The sequence below is a fragment of the Microtus pennsylvanicus genome, chromosome 4 (genome assembly GCF_037038515.1).
Source record: "Microtus pennsylvanicus isolate mMicPen1 chromosome 4, mMicPen1.hap1, whole genome shotgun sequence".
NCBI classification, from domain to species: domain Eukaryota; kingdom Metazoa; phylum Chordata; class Mammalia; order Rodentia; family Cricetidae; genus Microtus; species Microtus pennsylvanicus.
Genome location: NC_134582.1, coordinates 80,180,407 through 80,196,447, shown reverse-complemented (window position 1 = coordinate 80,196,447; position 16,041 = coordinate 80,180,407). Strand labels below are relative to the sequence as shown.

General features: G+C 48.9%; 1 long non-coding RNA gene across 1 annotated transcript in view; it reads right to left on the bottom strand.

Annotated features, from left to right (window-relative positions):
• Positions 1–5,112: 5,112 nt before the first annotated feature.
• The window catches only part of LOC142848756 (uncharacterized), a 28,363-nt gene continuing 17,434 nt past the window's right edge, over positions 5,113–16,041 (bottom strand). Inside the window, exons 3-5 of the long non-coding RNA XR_012910467.1 lie at positions 12,167–12,393; positions 8,575–8,749; positions 5,113–7,761 (exon numbers count right to left, since the gene is read on the bottom strand). This is a non-coding gene — a long non-coding RNA (uncharacterized LOC142848756). The remainder of the gene's footprint in view (positions 7,762–8,574; positions 8,750–12,166; positions 12,394–16,041) is intronic.

Genomic DNA, 16,041 nt, shown 5'->3' with positions numbered 1-16,041 from the left:
AGCGACGATCATAATGCACACTTGCTGTGTGTAGATCCCCAAGGCTCATGTGTTGGAGGCTTGGTTCCCAACTGGGAGATCTAGTCACTGAGAAGTAAATGGCTCACGAGGATATTGACTTAGCCAATGAATTAACAATCCATTGGTGAATTTATCACCTGATGATGTTATTGATAAATGGCTGAAAATATGAGGCGTATCCTGGCTAGTGGAAAAAGAGAGCAACGGGACATGCCTGCGAAGGGTGTGTCTTGTCCCTGGCCTCTTGCCCATCAAGAGTGAGCAGAACTGATCCATGCCTTTTCTGTCATTTCACTCTGCCTCACTACAGGCCTCCAAACAATGGGGACAGACCAACACGTTCTAGAACAACAAACCAAAATAATTATTTTCTCCTAGGATTTGTTTTCCTAAGGTATTCGGTCACTAGCTGGAAAGATCGCTGGCACAGTGTCCTAAGGATAATTATGAAGTTTAAATGACAACTGTTTCGCATGAAATATTTAACCCAAGATCTGGCGCACAGCCGGGCCTAGGTACACATTGAGTAGTCCTGTGTAGCATCTGCCTGGGAAGTGCTCCAGGCATCGTAGCACGCAGTGGACACTCTGCTTCTTCCTCTCCTTGATGCTAAGCCTGGCCTATCGTGGGAAATTCTCCTTCAGATTATTACCATGATACAGAGTGGGGACTGGGTCAGAAGGCCCCAAACTTACCCACTTGGACAAGCATGCCTGACAGGAGGTAGACTCAGCTTTATACGGCAGAGGCCCAGACCACTGCAAACAGCAAGCTGACATGCCGGGAATTTCCTTCTGAGAGAGTCAGGCCTATTCGTGGAAGGGACCTTAGTGGGCTTGCCCATTCTATGAAGTGGCGTGCTGGCACAGGGGATTGGTACAGGATGGTGAGAATATGAACTTACATGGCCCACACAAACTGGCAGTTCAGTAGTGTCTGTGAATCAGCATCAGGCTTGCTGGAAGAAGGCAGAGCTAAAGGCACAAAAGGACACCGCCGAGCATCTCCAAACCCCAGGCCTGAGTACTGTTTTCTCCTTATGAGGCTTAATCAGAGTCTGGAAAGATCAATGACAGACACTCCTGGCCCCTTAAGCCAAACCTCATTGAGGGGCAGGTGGTCATGGATGGTGACTAAGTGCCTGGGGCCTGTTTCTCTAACCCCAGACACTGAGGTGAGCAAGGAAGTGACCTTTTCGAGGTCAGGGTCATTTTGGTACCTGATGCCAAGGTTTGGTCTCTCTCCCTAGCAAGTCCAGGTGGAGCTCATTGTGGTGGGGGTGGAGCTGCAGTGGAACCACAGGTTGTGTTTTTGTTGTTGTTTGTTTGTTTTTCACCAGTGTTGTGATGGTGAGTTGCCTTCTGCCCCCTGACTGTTAGCCATCTATCTATTCAAACCTGTAGTAGAAAATTCTGTCCCAAGGCATCATCAAGGGGAGTTGATTATAGTAAAGGTATGGAATTGGAAATTAATTGGAAGATGACAAAATTTCCTGTATATGGATGCAGAGTTGAATTTATCCTGAGTTTCCAAAGGTAACTTGGAGACCAAGAATGGTGACACGGAGCAGAAAATTGTTTACGATGGCCAGCCTGGGAAGTACCAGGAAGCAACCCACCATCACTGCGCAGGTACGTGGGATTAGTGAAGTCTTGGCTCGTGTGTGTGTGTGTGTGTGTGTGTGTGTGTGTGTGTGGAAAGGCACACAAGACAAGGGGCTTCGAAACTTGCACTCTGAGTCCTTCGCAGACGCTGGCACCTCCTCTTTGTTCTCTTGACTTCAGGAGCCTGAGAGTCATAGTTTAATGTGTCACTGGCTGTGGGAATGGAAACCCGAGCTCGAGTTTAGATCCATCTGCACCATCCACAGACCTGTGTGTGCTGCAGGGCCAGGGAGGGTGCTCAGGACAACACACCAGGAGGGTCGCTGTGCTTAGTTTGTGTTTGCATTTGTTTGATGTGTCTTCTTAGGGTTTTCCGTTACTGCTCTCCACTTCCCCGGAGTGGCACCCCCTAAGCGGTTCTCCCCCCTGCTCAGCAAGTTCCACCCCCATGCCTACTTGCCTTTCTTCTCTGTCATTTTCCAAATCAGTTGAGGAAGAAGCACACTTTAAAACCTAATGCGTTTTCTTGTCTAGTTCGTTGGAAGGAAAGAGCCTAAACTGGGGGAGGCGACCGTCTTGGGCAAAGATAATCTCTGCCTTGGACCCAGGGACACTGGGGAGAGGTGACTGAGTTGGGGGCGGGGGGGGGGAGCTGTAGAGGTCATGGAGCCCATCCTGAGCTGGAGGCAGGAGACTTAAATATTCATCAGCAAATCCTCAGGGTGTGAAAAGTCAGCTCTAATCTTGTAAAATCTCCCCTACAGGTCCTAATGGAAACTGACACAGGGTTCCTCTCAAGCTCCTTCTGATTCTCATGCTGGCCAGCCGGCGTGTAAAACGCACCGACTGCACGTTTCATATCTCTAATATACGGCTGCCTTTTAGCCTCGGGAGAAGGACAGGTATTCATTTTCATAGATTACTTTTTAACCATTTTTTTCCACGTGGGGGTGGGGGTGGTGAAAGAAGGCAGAGGCAGAACAGATGCCTTCGGCCCTTTGATCAGCTTCTCTGCAGACAACCAGGCTGCCCGCTAGCACCTCTTTAACTACGGCCTGCCAGGAAGAAAATGAGTGGCTTTAGCTCGGCAATTACAGTGCCTGCTGAAGGCCTGTCATCGCAGCCAGGGGGACCCGATCCCAGCAGCTCAGCTGCCCCCAGAATTACAACTGCTGGGCACAATGTTAAATACCCCCTGGGCTGGGCAGCTTCAGAGGCCCAGAACTTCAAGCCAGTCCTCTCCCATCCCCCCGTCAGTATAAACATGAAGCACTGAAAGTACGCATGCAGGCCTGGCCAGGCAGGCAGAAGGGACGGGAGCAGGAGACAGTGGCCTTATCTCCTATCTGGGAGCCGGGGACTGCAGCTCTGGCATAAGTGTGACTTCTGAGAGAGAAGGGGAAGAGCATGTAATGTCTTGGCTCGTCATCTGATTGTGTTTACGTGGGACAGCAGGCTAGAAAGCGTTAAATATCTCTGGGTTTGGGTCAGATGGGAAAAGGGACATGGTGATACGACCTTGCCTTAGCATTTTATGTGACTCACCTGAGCCCCAATATTCACAGCAGCTGTATCATCCACATGCCTCTATCTTTGAGGCCTCAGTTTGGCTCTGCCCCATATTCCTCTGCTTGTGTGGCGGACGCTTGCCACCTCCACGTACAAACCTGGTCCCTGCCTCTGGGTCTCTGAAAATGCTGCTCTCTCAGTGTAGAGCCCTCTCCTCAGCTGGTTCTGAGGTGGCTCTCCCCTTTCAGGGATCCCCTCAGAAGCCCTAGGGGGACTCTACTGTGGCCTTAGCATACCGTGGAGCCTATCCAGGTCCCTTCCGCACCGGGGTTTCACCCACTCTCCATAGGGTCCTTAGAACTTTGAGGTTTTGACCATGCCACCCAGGGCTGGACACGGCGGCTGATAGGGGCAGAACTCGAGAAGGCTTTGATTGGATAAATGAGACAAATGTTAAATTTCAGAAGAGGGAATAGAAACTCACAGCAAGGGTACCAGAGGAGAGACTGGGGCCCAGGTCTGCCTGACTACAAAGCCGATGGTTATGGAAGAGAATACTGCATGTGTGAGGTAGATTGGCAGACTCCTCAACTAGAGACTGTATCTAAGACTGTGCCTGGACCGGGGCAGACTGGAGAATGGCATCAGAGGCAGAAATCTCCAGGGGCAACCATAAAACTTGTCCATCAAGCTTCCAAAATCAATGTGAACGTCAGACTCACCATGAACATAATATCAAGTTCAAAAATAAAGACGGGATCAGCTCTCCTAATCCCGCATTTCAGGGTCAAATGCGATGCCCACTGGCTTTAAAACTGTGAGAACTAAAAGCATCCATCCTCTCTCTCTGGGCCCATTTCTCAACTGCAACCTGAGCGCACAGGAGAGGCTTGCAAGACTTGTCCTAGGCCTCTTTGTTGGAGCAGAGACTCAAATCCTGGCTGTTCAGTGAGTGGCTTCTGGTCCATGGTCTTGTGGTCTGTGTGGTGGCACCCGCCCTCTGTGACGGTGCTGCTGGGGCAGGTGTGCGGACGGAGGAGCCCTCAGCCCTACCCGCAGGCCGCCCTCCTGCTTTCTGGCAGCATCTGGCTTGAGTTCCGCAGGCGACTCCCGAAGAATGTGCAGAGAGGGGCTGGTGACGGAGATGCACTGCAGACGCCACACGACACTGGCATTTTTTGGCTCCGCGAGGCCTGCATGGCTGAGGGGGACCTCTCACGACTTTCCATGGCTTCAGCGGTGACAGCTCCTAGTAAAGTCACAGATGGCTCCAGCCCGTCCCCCTGGGGTATGGGCTTTTCCATTCATGTGGCTTTTCCATTTATTTCCCTCTGCTCATCAGCAGAGACCCTTTTATTTTAAGAACAATGAGAGGGGACAGCTGGGGAGCTGCTGCCGTTATTGCTGAAATTCTTTAGACGTTTGCTCATTGCTGCGTAATTGCATCTCCGACTTTGTCTTCTCCCACAAATTAGGGCGATCGCTGAGTTCCAGTCCTTCACGGGCTCGTTCATTTGTTGGTTTACTTAAATAAGCGGTTCTTTGTGCCCGAGGATTTGAGGAGGGACCAAAATTAGCTCAATGGACCCTGTCAGGCTCTCGTTCGCCAACCCGAGCAGGCCCGGTGTGCACCTCACAGCTACTATACATCAAACACGAGCCCAAGTGTGCACCACATACCCATCATGCACCGGGCATGAGCCCAGGCTCTGGATTAACATCTGGAGCAACCTAGTCCTGAGAGCCGATGCCAGGTTGGCGAGCACCAAGATTAAACAAGAAGAAATCAGAAGTCTATGGGATCATCTCTGAAACTGGGCAGGGAGGAAGACACACGGTGCCTGTGACCCAGAGGACAGAGGAGGTGGTCTCTCAAGAAGCATGACTGGGCCTGGGAGTGATTAGTAGAAACAGGGAGCATGCATCTTGGACTAAAAGTAGCATTGTGCATCTGAGAAGCGGAGCCAGGTACAGGGAGCTGAGAAACAGAGTCAAGGCACTCGGGAATGAAGTGGGAAAGGTACTGAGGTCAAGTCACACGGCATTTCATGGGCAAGGGGTCAAACCTGACATTATCATTCAAACTGCAGACCTTATTTCTATTGTTATGACTATGTTTCAAGTGAAGAAAATAAGACTCAGAGAGGTTTCTTTATCCATCCAGCAAATATTATCGAATGCACACTGTGTGTTCCAACTGAGGCTGTATTTATGAGCAGGCTGGCTAAGATTCTTTGTTGTGGGACTCAAGCAAATGACAAGGGCAGGGTGGGACCTTGTTTGTTCCAGCCTGCTCTCTGTTGAACGCATGTATCCATGACTCAGCCAGGACACAGCCTGGGATAAGGGGTGCACAGGGTTCTACTCAAATGTTCTAGTTGGAATTTCCTCTGTGGTTTGTTCATGGGACCCAGACAAGTGTCCTGACACCTCTGCATCTTGGTCCCACAATTAAATCCCTAAAGAAGGGAGCTGGGACCGTGACCCTGGATGGGAATGCGACAGAGGAAAGTCCTTCCGTTTTGTCACTGCTAGGACAACTTCAGGCCCATGCTCTTGTCTCATTCCCATCTTTGTGGATTAAAAGTGATCTTAGAGATGGCAGAAAGCCATCATGGCAGGCTGTGGTCCACCTGAGGATGAGCTAGGCAGAGATGGTCCCCATAGCCCACAGGCACGAGAGAAGCAGCCTGTTGTCCACTGTGTTGTTCTGGGTTGTTGCTCTTGGTTCTCATTGTTTTGTTTTGAGGTAGGAGGTTGAGGGAGATAAGATCTTCCTTTGTAGTTCAGGCTGTACTTGAACTATGCATAGCCCAGAATGGTCCTGAAGATTTGCCTCCAAAACGCTGAGGTCCCAGACGTGCATTGAGATGAACCCTTGCATTTTGAAGTCATTCAGTTTTGGGGTGTGGCTGTTCATCAACAGCCGAAACTCCACTGAGTGTACCCAGGGAGGAATGTGGCACGTGACCTATGTAGACAGTTCCTCCATCTATCACATCAGGGGAGCAAGGGGGAGTTCCTAGAGGCAGGAGTGGGTAGCAGATGAGGAATCAGAGAGGACACTCAGAGCCAGGAGCAAGTACAACCCCCAAAGGCCCACAGTGAGCAACCTGCTTACACCAGCTGGCCTCATCCCCACCGAGTCCCACAGCCTTCAAAACACTGATTTAAGCTGGCTACTGGGTTTCCAAAAACTTGGACCTGTGAGGGACATTGCAGAATTCCAACCACAGCTGCTATTTTCAGAACAAACCATGGGAAATAGAGCTAAGGGCAGGAGAGGGTGTGAAGAAACGGGTGGAAATGGAGAGAGCTTGCCACTGGGGAAACGGATACAAATGTTCTTCAAACACTAAAAATAGCCTTTAAAAGGATGTAGTTATTTCGCCTCTGGTTGTATGCCAAAGGGACTGAGCCAGGACTGAGTTATCTGTGTCCCTGATCACTAAAGTACTGTTCCTAAGGGGTAAGATCTGGACACAACCTAATTGCCCACTGATGCGTGAATGCGTGCAGAAGAGGTGGTAGGTACCTGCCATAGAATATGATCCTGCCGTAAACAGTGAAGCATTCTCATCACTTGTGGCAACATGGGTAGGCATAGAAGACAGAATGGGCACTTAGAGAAGAGGCAGACACATTACTACGTCCATGGGGGATCTGTAAAATAGTTCAACTCATAGAATCAGATAGAGTGGTCATTTATCAGCTGTGAGGAGATGGTGAGTGGCTTTCTTTTTGTTTCTTTTTGCTAATAGATCCCTGAGATGGTTTGAATGAGAAATGTACCCTGTAAGCTCAGGTATGAGAGCGTTTTGTGCCCAGTTAGTGATACTGTCGGGCGAGGTTCAGGAGATGCAGCCTTGCTGAGGTGTATCACTGGTCGGGACTCGTGAGCATTTTATAGCCACACTCCACTTCCAGGCCGCTCTCAAAGCTGGACATGTAAACTCTCCTCATCCTGTTCCTGACGTCATGCCTGCAGCCTGCTGCCGTGATCTCCACCATGGTTTCATCCCTCTGGAACTATAAGCCCACAATAACTCTTTCTTCTCTAACCTGCCCTGATCATGGTGTTTTATCACAGCCACAGAAAAACCAGTACATGCCTGGTTTCTGCCCAGTGTCCCACAAGATGCCAAGTTCCGCCCCTCTCAGACCATGCAATAGAGGAATCTGATCCTCTTCTTGCCCTTCAGGTGAGAGGTTAACTCAGGACAGGCCTGAAAGAGGTGGGCCCTTCTCTGGACACAGCACTTGGTTCAGAGATGAACGCAGAGCTCAGCCTGAGGCCTTCAGCCGAGGCCATCCAAACTCATCCTCAGGATTCATGTCAAGGATCAGGGAAGGAGGAGGTAGGCTTTCCCCCACCACATCTGAAACCCTGAGAGGAGGTGAGCCCGCAGCTGTTGAACACTGCTTTATGACCACATAGAGAAAGACTCTTAGAAAATGGAGCCTGGATCAGAGAAAGCATTCATGCTGTGGAAAAACAGCGTGGAGAAGTCATCCAAAGGCTGGATGCTGCTACCCTGGAAAGCATGGAATTCCAGAGCATATAGCTGGGAGTCTACTGGTCTTGCCGTGTGATGGCCCTGGAAGCCAGCTGCTCAGCTCCACTGCCCTGGAACAGAGATGATTGACAGCTCAGCACATGCTTCATCCCCATTGGATCCCACCCATCCGAGCTCCTCCCACCCCTGCTGGTGACTTTAGACTCCCCCAATGGCTTGGGCCCTTTGTTTTTCAGAATGGACAGAGTCCCCCTCTCCACTCACACCTCCTTTCTCTTTCTTCTTTGAAAGCTTTATCTCTGAACATTCTGGAAGCCTGCCTTTTTTAGCTGCTTCTCTGCTGTGCTTTCAAAAGCTTGAAACAATCCCCAAATTCATAAGATAATGGAATTTGGAGAAGCCTTTGGGAAGTAACCGGGATTAGATGAGGTCTCTAGGGTTGATCTCCCATGATGGCCTTAGTGGCAAAGGCTTTTGATTCTTTCCCCTATGTTGGGGGCAGCACAAGGACCCTTCCCACCCAACCAGGGCCAGGCCTCCATCACTGTCACCTGAAGGCATTTCTATTTTGTTCTGTTAGTCGCTCAGCCTCGGGACTTTTGTTAGAAAATCAGAGAAATGGCCTAAGATCCTTCCTTGTTCATCAGCTTAGAGGAATCAAAACGAAGTCCAGTTCTCCCCGTAGCCTTCACTGTGTCGTGGAAACCATGTTGTAGGAAGACTAACCACCATTTTCAAATGAACACTAATTTCTCCCCATGCTCAAGACCTGACTCAATAGCGCTATATGACTGAGCTATCTGGCATTTGTGAATGCACTCCTACACAATTTTTCTTTGTTTTTAGGAAGGGAAGGTATTTTATAGAGAGGGGGGGTTTGTCACTTTTGTCTTGGCCTTTGGACAAAAACACACTTTTCATACCTTTTGCCACACGCGGATCCTCCTGCCCCTTGTCTTCCCAAGCAGGTTTTCTACTGATCATCTTGAAGGCCATGATACATTCTTCCCATTGTCCCGACCAGCAAACGCCATCAGGTGTCCTCAGCGGTAGACTCTGACTTCTCTTCCGCTCGTATATCACTGGCTTCTGTGTGAGCTGGGGTCGGGAAAGCAATGGATTTGAGATAGCACAACTGCTGTGGTCGTTAGCATTCGGAGAAGGATCTGGTTTCCCGGAGAACTGATGAAAATCAGATGTGTCCAGGGAGACTCCTGGCCTGGCCTGCTCTTGTGAAGGAGTGGTCAGCTACGTGGGGCTGTGTCTACAACTGGCGTGGTCGTTTTTCAAATGCACATTTGCATCTAATGATCGTAATGACTGGTCTGAATTGGTCTGGGCATTAGCAGAGTTGAAAAATAACAGGTCAGGCTTTTCAGGTTATTTAAAAGTGAATAAAGAAAGGAAAGCATAGGAAAATGAAGAGGAAAGGAAGGGGAGAAGGACGGGAAGGAGAGGAGAGAAGGAAGAAGGAAGGGAGGAGGAGGAAGTGAGAAAAGGCACCTGCTATGGTGGGCATTTTCACATCACACCACATTTCACTGCCCCAAAGGCCAGAGAGGGACGTCTCTTTACCTCTCTGCAGGTGAACCTAGACCCACTTGTTTGTCAAAGTGGAGCCAAGCTCCAAATCTATCCATACAACTCGAGATCTCATGTTCTACAGTTTACCATCATGACGGGATGGAGCCAGTTCCCCAAGAACCCGTAACACTAACTATAAATCCAGACAGAAAACGACGGCTCCCTTTTGCCCTGACTCCAGGAAATGAAAAATAAACCACCAACTGTCGCATCAGCTAGTCATGCATGGGGGCTGCAGAGATGTCCCAGTGGTTAAGAGCACTTACTTGCTGCTCTTACTGAGGACCCTGGTTCAGTTCCCAGCACCTCCATGGAGGTTTATAACCATCTGTAACTACAGTTGCAGGGGATCTGATACCCTCTTCTGCCCTCTGTGGGCACCAGGCATACATGACACATATCCATACATCATACATGTGGGCAAACCCTCATATGATAGATAGATAGATAGATAGATAGATAGATAGATAGATAGATAGATAGATAGATAGATAGATTGATTGATTGATTTAGGTAGGTAGGTAGGTAGGTAGATAGATAGATAAGTAGATAGATGATAGGTAGGTAGATAGGTAGATAGATGATAGATAAGTAGATAGGTAGGTAGGTATGTAGATAGAAGATGATAGATAGATAGATAGATAGATAGATAGATAGATAGATAGATAGATAGATAGATAGATAGGTAGATAGATAGGGCCTTGAAGAAGCAGTCAGACTGCAAGTTCTGCTTCTTTCCCGATTAGGGCAATCTTGAGAATGTTCCAGTTACCACAGGTGCTGGTTCTTCCTATGATCAGCCCTTTTTGTCCAACTGGCACTGTTTTCTCTTCTCTGGTGCGAAGACACAGCAAGAGAGGCTTTCCAGATGCCACCCCCATCTTGGCTTTCTCTGCCTCCAGAATCATTAACCAATCAATTTGTTTTCATTATAGATTACCAAGTTGATAGCATTCTGTTACGGGCACAACATAGACTAAGGTAGGAGCCCATGGCTATAACCAATTCAAGTTCATGCCCAGGTCCTGCCAGGCTAGAGCACAATAGCATCTCCATGCCAGTAACCATGGCACAGCTACTGTGATTCCACCGTGGGGGCCCCAGAACCCTTCTTCTGGTCTCAAGAATTTCTGGTACTTCGGAAGGGACTCACAGGAGCCATCACAGAAATCCCCACTGCCAGCCCACTGCCACTCCAGCATTTTGTGTCTTAGTTCTGCACACAACTTGTGGGTCCTGTGTAACGGAGGGACACCCCCATTAAACCATTCCTTCACCTTCAACTCCACCAGCTCCAGAAGGTTCCAGCAAGAGTCTCTTGTTGAATCCCAAGGACAGATCCGGTGAGACCTGTCCCTACCGTCCCCAGCCTTGTGTACAGAATCACTTCCTCACTCTCTTTTAGTAAAAAACAACTGACCCAAACTGTCTCCAGATTGAGTTCTGGGCGGCCTGTTCTCACTTGTCCGAAACAGGCTCAGGTTTGTCTGGCTTCCCGAGAGGGCGCACCTTAGACATGCACCATCAACCACGATGAGAGTTTGCAGGCTCACACAAGGGGCCAGACAGGGCTCCAGCTTCTTGGAGCCTTGGCACCTTGCTCCTACTTCCCAGAGTTGATTCCCCTTTCCTCCTGTTCTCCATCACCTTCAGAACAGGAGCAGAGACTGGTCCACCTTCCTGAGACAGGTCAGGGGCCAGATGCGAGAAGCCCACGGAGAGCTACAATGCTCAGCTCCCAGCACACAAAGCCCACGAACAATCCCTTAGTTCCCGGGAGAGGGGCCAATGGCAATAACCCCTGAATGGAAATTGGCCCTGTGAGCTATCCCTTCATTCGTCATCTGAGGAAATGTCCTTGAACCCCAGCTTGGCACTGGTAACGAACAAGAACTGTAATATGTATCTAATTACATAGGATTCTCGTCAGAATTAAACAATGAATGTGACAGCCCAGGAAACTATGGCAAATTTAGTCAATTATTACTGTCACCACAAGCCTGTCACTAGGTGGCTTTACAAACTCCATAGCCATTCTGGCATGGATTCCACTGGAAAGAGAATCTAAGTTACACCCAGCATCCCCTGGATTCAGCAAGCATATTTGTGTATGAAGGACTTCCCCAGGGCTCAGATGAAGCCTCAACTTTTGCTAATAAGGGAACTGAAGATCGGAGAGGTGGCCCTGGAGATCCAGTACCTCTTGGAGTGGAATGAACAGCGGTGTCCACGGGGACCTCTGGGTATCAGGAGGTAAAAGAACCCCATGCTCACCAGACCAGACTGTACTGTCAAAGAGACACGATAGGATGAGGCTCAGGGATGTGCAGTCGGCCCTGCTTCCCAGCGTTTTCAGTTCTAGCAGGGAGGGGCAGGAGGGGGGAAGGGGCATGAATCTGATCACACTTGTAACACAGCAGCGGGGCCAAGAAGGCCTCTGGTCCACTTTGCAGACAATGGTGCCCTCTGCTGGTAGCATCAAGATATGCAGCTTCAAGGGAGACTGGCACAGGTTAAACAAGTTCCACTGTAAACAAGTATCTGCTTTTTTTAAAAAATTACTTTAGAAGTCATTGTTTTTACCGCAGCGTAGTACTCTACTTTAGAATAATATACATAATGAGATAGCTTAGAGATGAAACCAAGCCTACACTAAAATTCATTGATATTTTGTGTTCTTTGCACACACGGACCGACAGATAATTTATTCATTACTTTCATTAGCGTTGCACACAAAACAGTTTTCTGGTGTGCAAGCTTCTGTTTCTGCTGTCAAAATTTAGAACAATTTTTCTTCCAATCTCTCCAGAAGTGGAAATCATCTGCAATTACTTCTACATGCTCTCATCTTGGGTAAACGATACAGTCCCTCAACTTCAGGGGTTCACCAATGGCCAGGAACCAGGGGGGACTCAGGCTCAGTTAACTCACCACAACTGTAGCAGGTCTGATGAGTGTCAGTGGTTCCCTCAGGATCCTGTCCTGACCCTCAGATGCTCAGACTTCTCCAGCATCATGTCTGGTCCACACAAAACTGTTCAAAGGAGCCCCTGTCTCCGAGGATACCTTCCTGGCTTTGTTGTCTGAATGTAGGTCAAGAGAGGATGAGGGAAGTGGGTGCCAAACTCTTTCATCTTCAAGAATGGCAGACTGAATATCTGGGGGGAAATTAAGAAAAAGAGTTATTGACGAAGATCAAACAAATCACACCTGTTTCATCCCAGGCTCCGCTAAAGACACCAGCCGTGTGTGCTAACGGTTTGGATGCTCAGAAGCGCCTCCCATGTTAAGTACCATTATCTCATTCAACAGTTCAAGACCTTAGACATGGCGTCCTGCATAGGTGCACAGAAAACTGTGGAGGCCCAAAAAAGCCAAAGGTCAGAGTTTGGGACTCTTTAGTTCATTCAAGGTTATTGTGCTCACTAGTTGTGACTCAGAGTTCGGCTCTCTCCAGGCTGTTGTCAGCAGGTGGGGCTAGTTGCCAGACCTGTGCTCCCACCTAAAACAAAAGTCTAAGGATCCAACTAAGTTCCAGTTCCCTTTATGGAAATAACTTGGGATTCCATCCAGGGAGTGGTTTCTGAATTCACAACAACAGCCCTCGAGGGATCTAATTCCAAATGATTCCCACTTTGGAATTTCTCAAAAAAAAAAAAATAACAACAAAACAAAACCTCCTTCTTACTTTGGTTACGAGTCCGCATCTTGTCTCTCCTGCTCTCATTCTCTTTCAGGACCCATCTTTCTTTTGCTCCTGATGACTGAGAATAAATGCAAAACTCAGAACTCACACTGTTTCCTGATAGACAACTCCTCTTAATTCTACAGAGATGGACATAATGCAGTTGGAAGGTTCTAGAAAGGAACCCCTCAGCACAGGCAGTCACTAAGAAGCGAAAATATTTTATAAGTAGCTTTAGTGCTTGTCCAAGTTTATTTTCCATTGCTGAAATAAGACGCAAGTGAGGTTGGGTACACCAGCACCAACTGAGGAGCTATGGCCAGTTGATGGCTTCTGGGGAAGGGGAGTCTGGGTTTTAGCCAATCATGCTCTAAGGGGTGGCCCCACACCCCTGAGTATATGATAAGTTGGGCTTGATAAGTTAAAAAAAATTAAAGAAGCTATGAATTTGGGAGCAAAGAGGGCAGGGGTAGGAGTGGGAGGAGCCAAGAAGAGGAGTGGAGAATGGATATAATCAAGATGCATTATATGCATGCATGAATTCTCAGAGAAATAATAAACATACGGATGTCTTTGTCTTGTGTTTTGGCAGCCCGGTAACAGGAAGGACGAAATGCTGCCATTTGGGGAAGACTGTTTGCTTCACCCTAATAGCACAGGGAGCTCCACATGGTGAGATGGAGCCAGTGTGTGGCCTCAGAGGTCTCTCTTACAAAGCCAATGATGCCCTCATTGAAGCCCTGCCCTCACGATCTCTTGGTCCTGACTGCCACCTCCAGACACCACCAACACGTGACTTTGGGTATTATGTTTTCAACACATCAGCGTTTGGGTACCCGTTCAGACCATGTCAACCACTGAGCAGTAACATATTCATCTCTGCTTATAATTCTAAGGCAATATGGTTTTACTTCTAAAGTCAGTGCAAGAACATTGGGTGTCTAACTTTTAAAAGATGTTGAGAAACGCGTGTGGGGGCTCACAGGCGCTCGTGCACACACACACACACACACACACACACACACACACCTCATCCTTAGGGGCTTGGGGTCATGGTTGAGTGAGAATATTGACAACAAAAGCAAGGGGTTCATTCTTTCAGGGGTGCTGCCTGTCATATACCCCAGATACCTTGAGTGAGGTGAGGCTGGGTTCAGGGGCCAGACAAACTTGGGGCAAAATCTGACTTCACTCCTCCTTGTGCGCTTTATCTAGCCGGACCGGATGAGATTGGTCTGAAGACTGAGATGCAACAACAGGTCTTCGCATTGATTTGGTTTCAGAATCCTCTACACTTGGTCTCCATGTGGTTGCTGGGCTCTATAGGCTGGGGGTGGGCCTTGGGTAGATTGTAACCGTGCCCGAGGCACTGGCGCCCTCTAGTGGAGCTACTGCGCATCCCTGTGGGACCCTCCAATGCTGCTGGGTCATTGCAATAGCATTAACAGCTAACACTATTACATTAAAGGCTTTCTTTCCTTTGGTGGGAAAGAAACACTATTTGTAACACCTCTTGATGAAGATGGTAGAGGATGATGGAGCCCTGGAGCAAAGAGAAATGAAGTATTTTGCCACCATTCAATGTCCTTATATAAGTCATTTAACATTTCTGAATCTCAACTTTCTGGTCTGCACAATGGGCATAAGAACTTGGCTATTGTCCTTCTGGGAGATCCTGATTGAATTCTTCATTCTCTGTCCTGTGACCCCTGCATCCTACCTAGAGCCTACCTTGATGGGCTGAAAGATCGGCCCTACACACACATGGTTGGGAAAACTTGCATCCTTGCTAAAAAGCAATGGGCATCATTCCCTCAGAGCCCAGCTCTGGACTCTGTAAGGCTCTCTGCCCTTGTCTGAGTGGAAATGGAGTCAGCACAAAGAGCCTTGATCTGCTCCTGTCTTCACAGACCACCCCCCCCCCTTCTTCCACTCTACAAAGTCTCTTCCGTAGTCTGGCCAGCTGGAGAATTTGATCTCTGAGAGTGGAGCATCTCTGTTCTGCCTTCTACCAGTCACTGGCTTTGAGCTTGGAAAACACGTATGTAAGATTTCAGGTTTTCTGATTCCACTCTGGGTCTAGAACCCAAGGCAAAGGTTGACTTAACCAGAGCTTCCAGCTTGATGGCGGCACAGCCTTGAGGGCACAAGCAAAACCTTTTGCTGAGGGCAGACTTGTGAAAACACATTCGTGTGTATCTTGAGATATCCTTTTCGACATGGCAAGAGGAGAGGAAAGGGAAGCTTCCCTCGGCAGGTAACATATGCACTAGGGGCTGCAGAGAGCCAAGAGCTTAGCATCTTGGGGCTTCCAAGAGAATCCCAGACCCCTGTCTGCACTGTCTTCGCCATCCTGAAGGCCAACACATTGATTTGGCCACCAGATTCTGGGCCTGTGTCACACACCTGGCCATGGCGGTCATCCTCTAAGACTTGGCAACAAGTCAGCCACTGAATGGGATCCACTGCTGGGTCCTGGCGCTGTTAGTGTAATTCCAGCCAACGTCATGACAACTTGTCAAGATGTCCTTGTCCCCTAGCCCCTTGATGAGATCAAGGGCTACAGAAATGTGTAAACAGCTCTCAAGCATTCATCCATGCAGCAGGAGCAGCTGCAGCAATGAAGCTGCGCTGGGCACCAAGGTGCAGTGAGCTTCCTGGTGGGGTTTCCAGTGGCCTAGGAACACCCGCTGCTCCCTTCTGCCTGGATGATTTGACCCTTTACGCTCTTCCTCCTGGCGTTCTCTGTGTCTGATCCTGATGCATACTGCATCCTTCATCTCGTAGTCCCAACATCACCTCTGCAGACAAAATGCAGCCAGCTCCTTCTGGACTGGATTACAGTTCACAGGAGACTTGCTGGTGCAGGGTGTCTGAGCGGGGTCTGGAGGAACGAGCAGGGCATTAGATAGACAGTGGATGCAGAGTTCCTCTGTAAATGTGGAAAGACTCAGAGGACTCACGAGGGTGTGCGAGCCACACCAGTGTCCCTCCATTAGATCCAACCAGTGGTCCTTGGGAGGTGACCTTGGAGAAACCTGGAAGGCCAGCTCACAGAGTCTCAGTGTTGTAGGGCTTAACTATTGCTCTAAGGGATAGGGAAGACCACCGAAGGGATTAA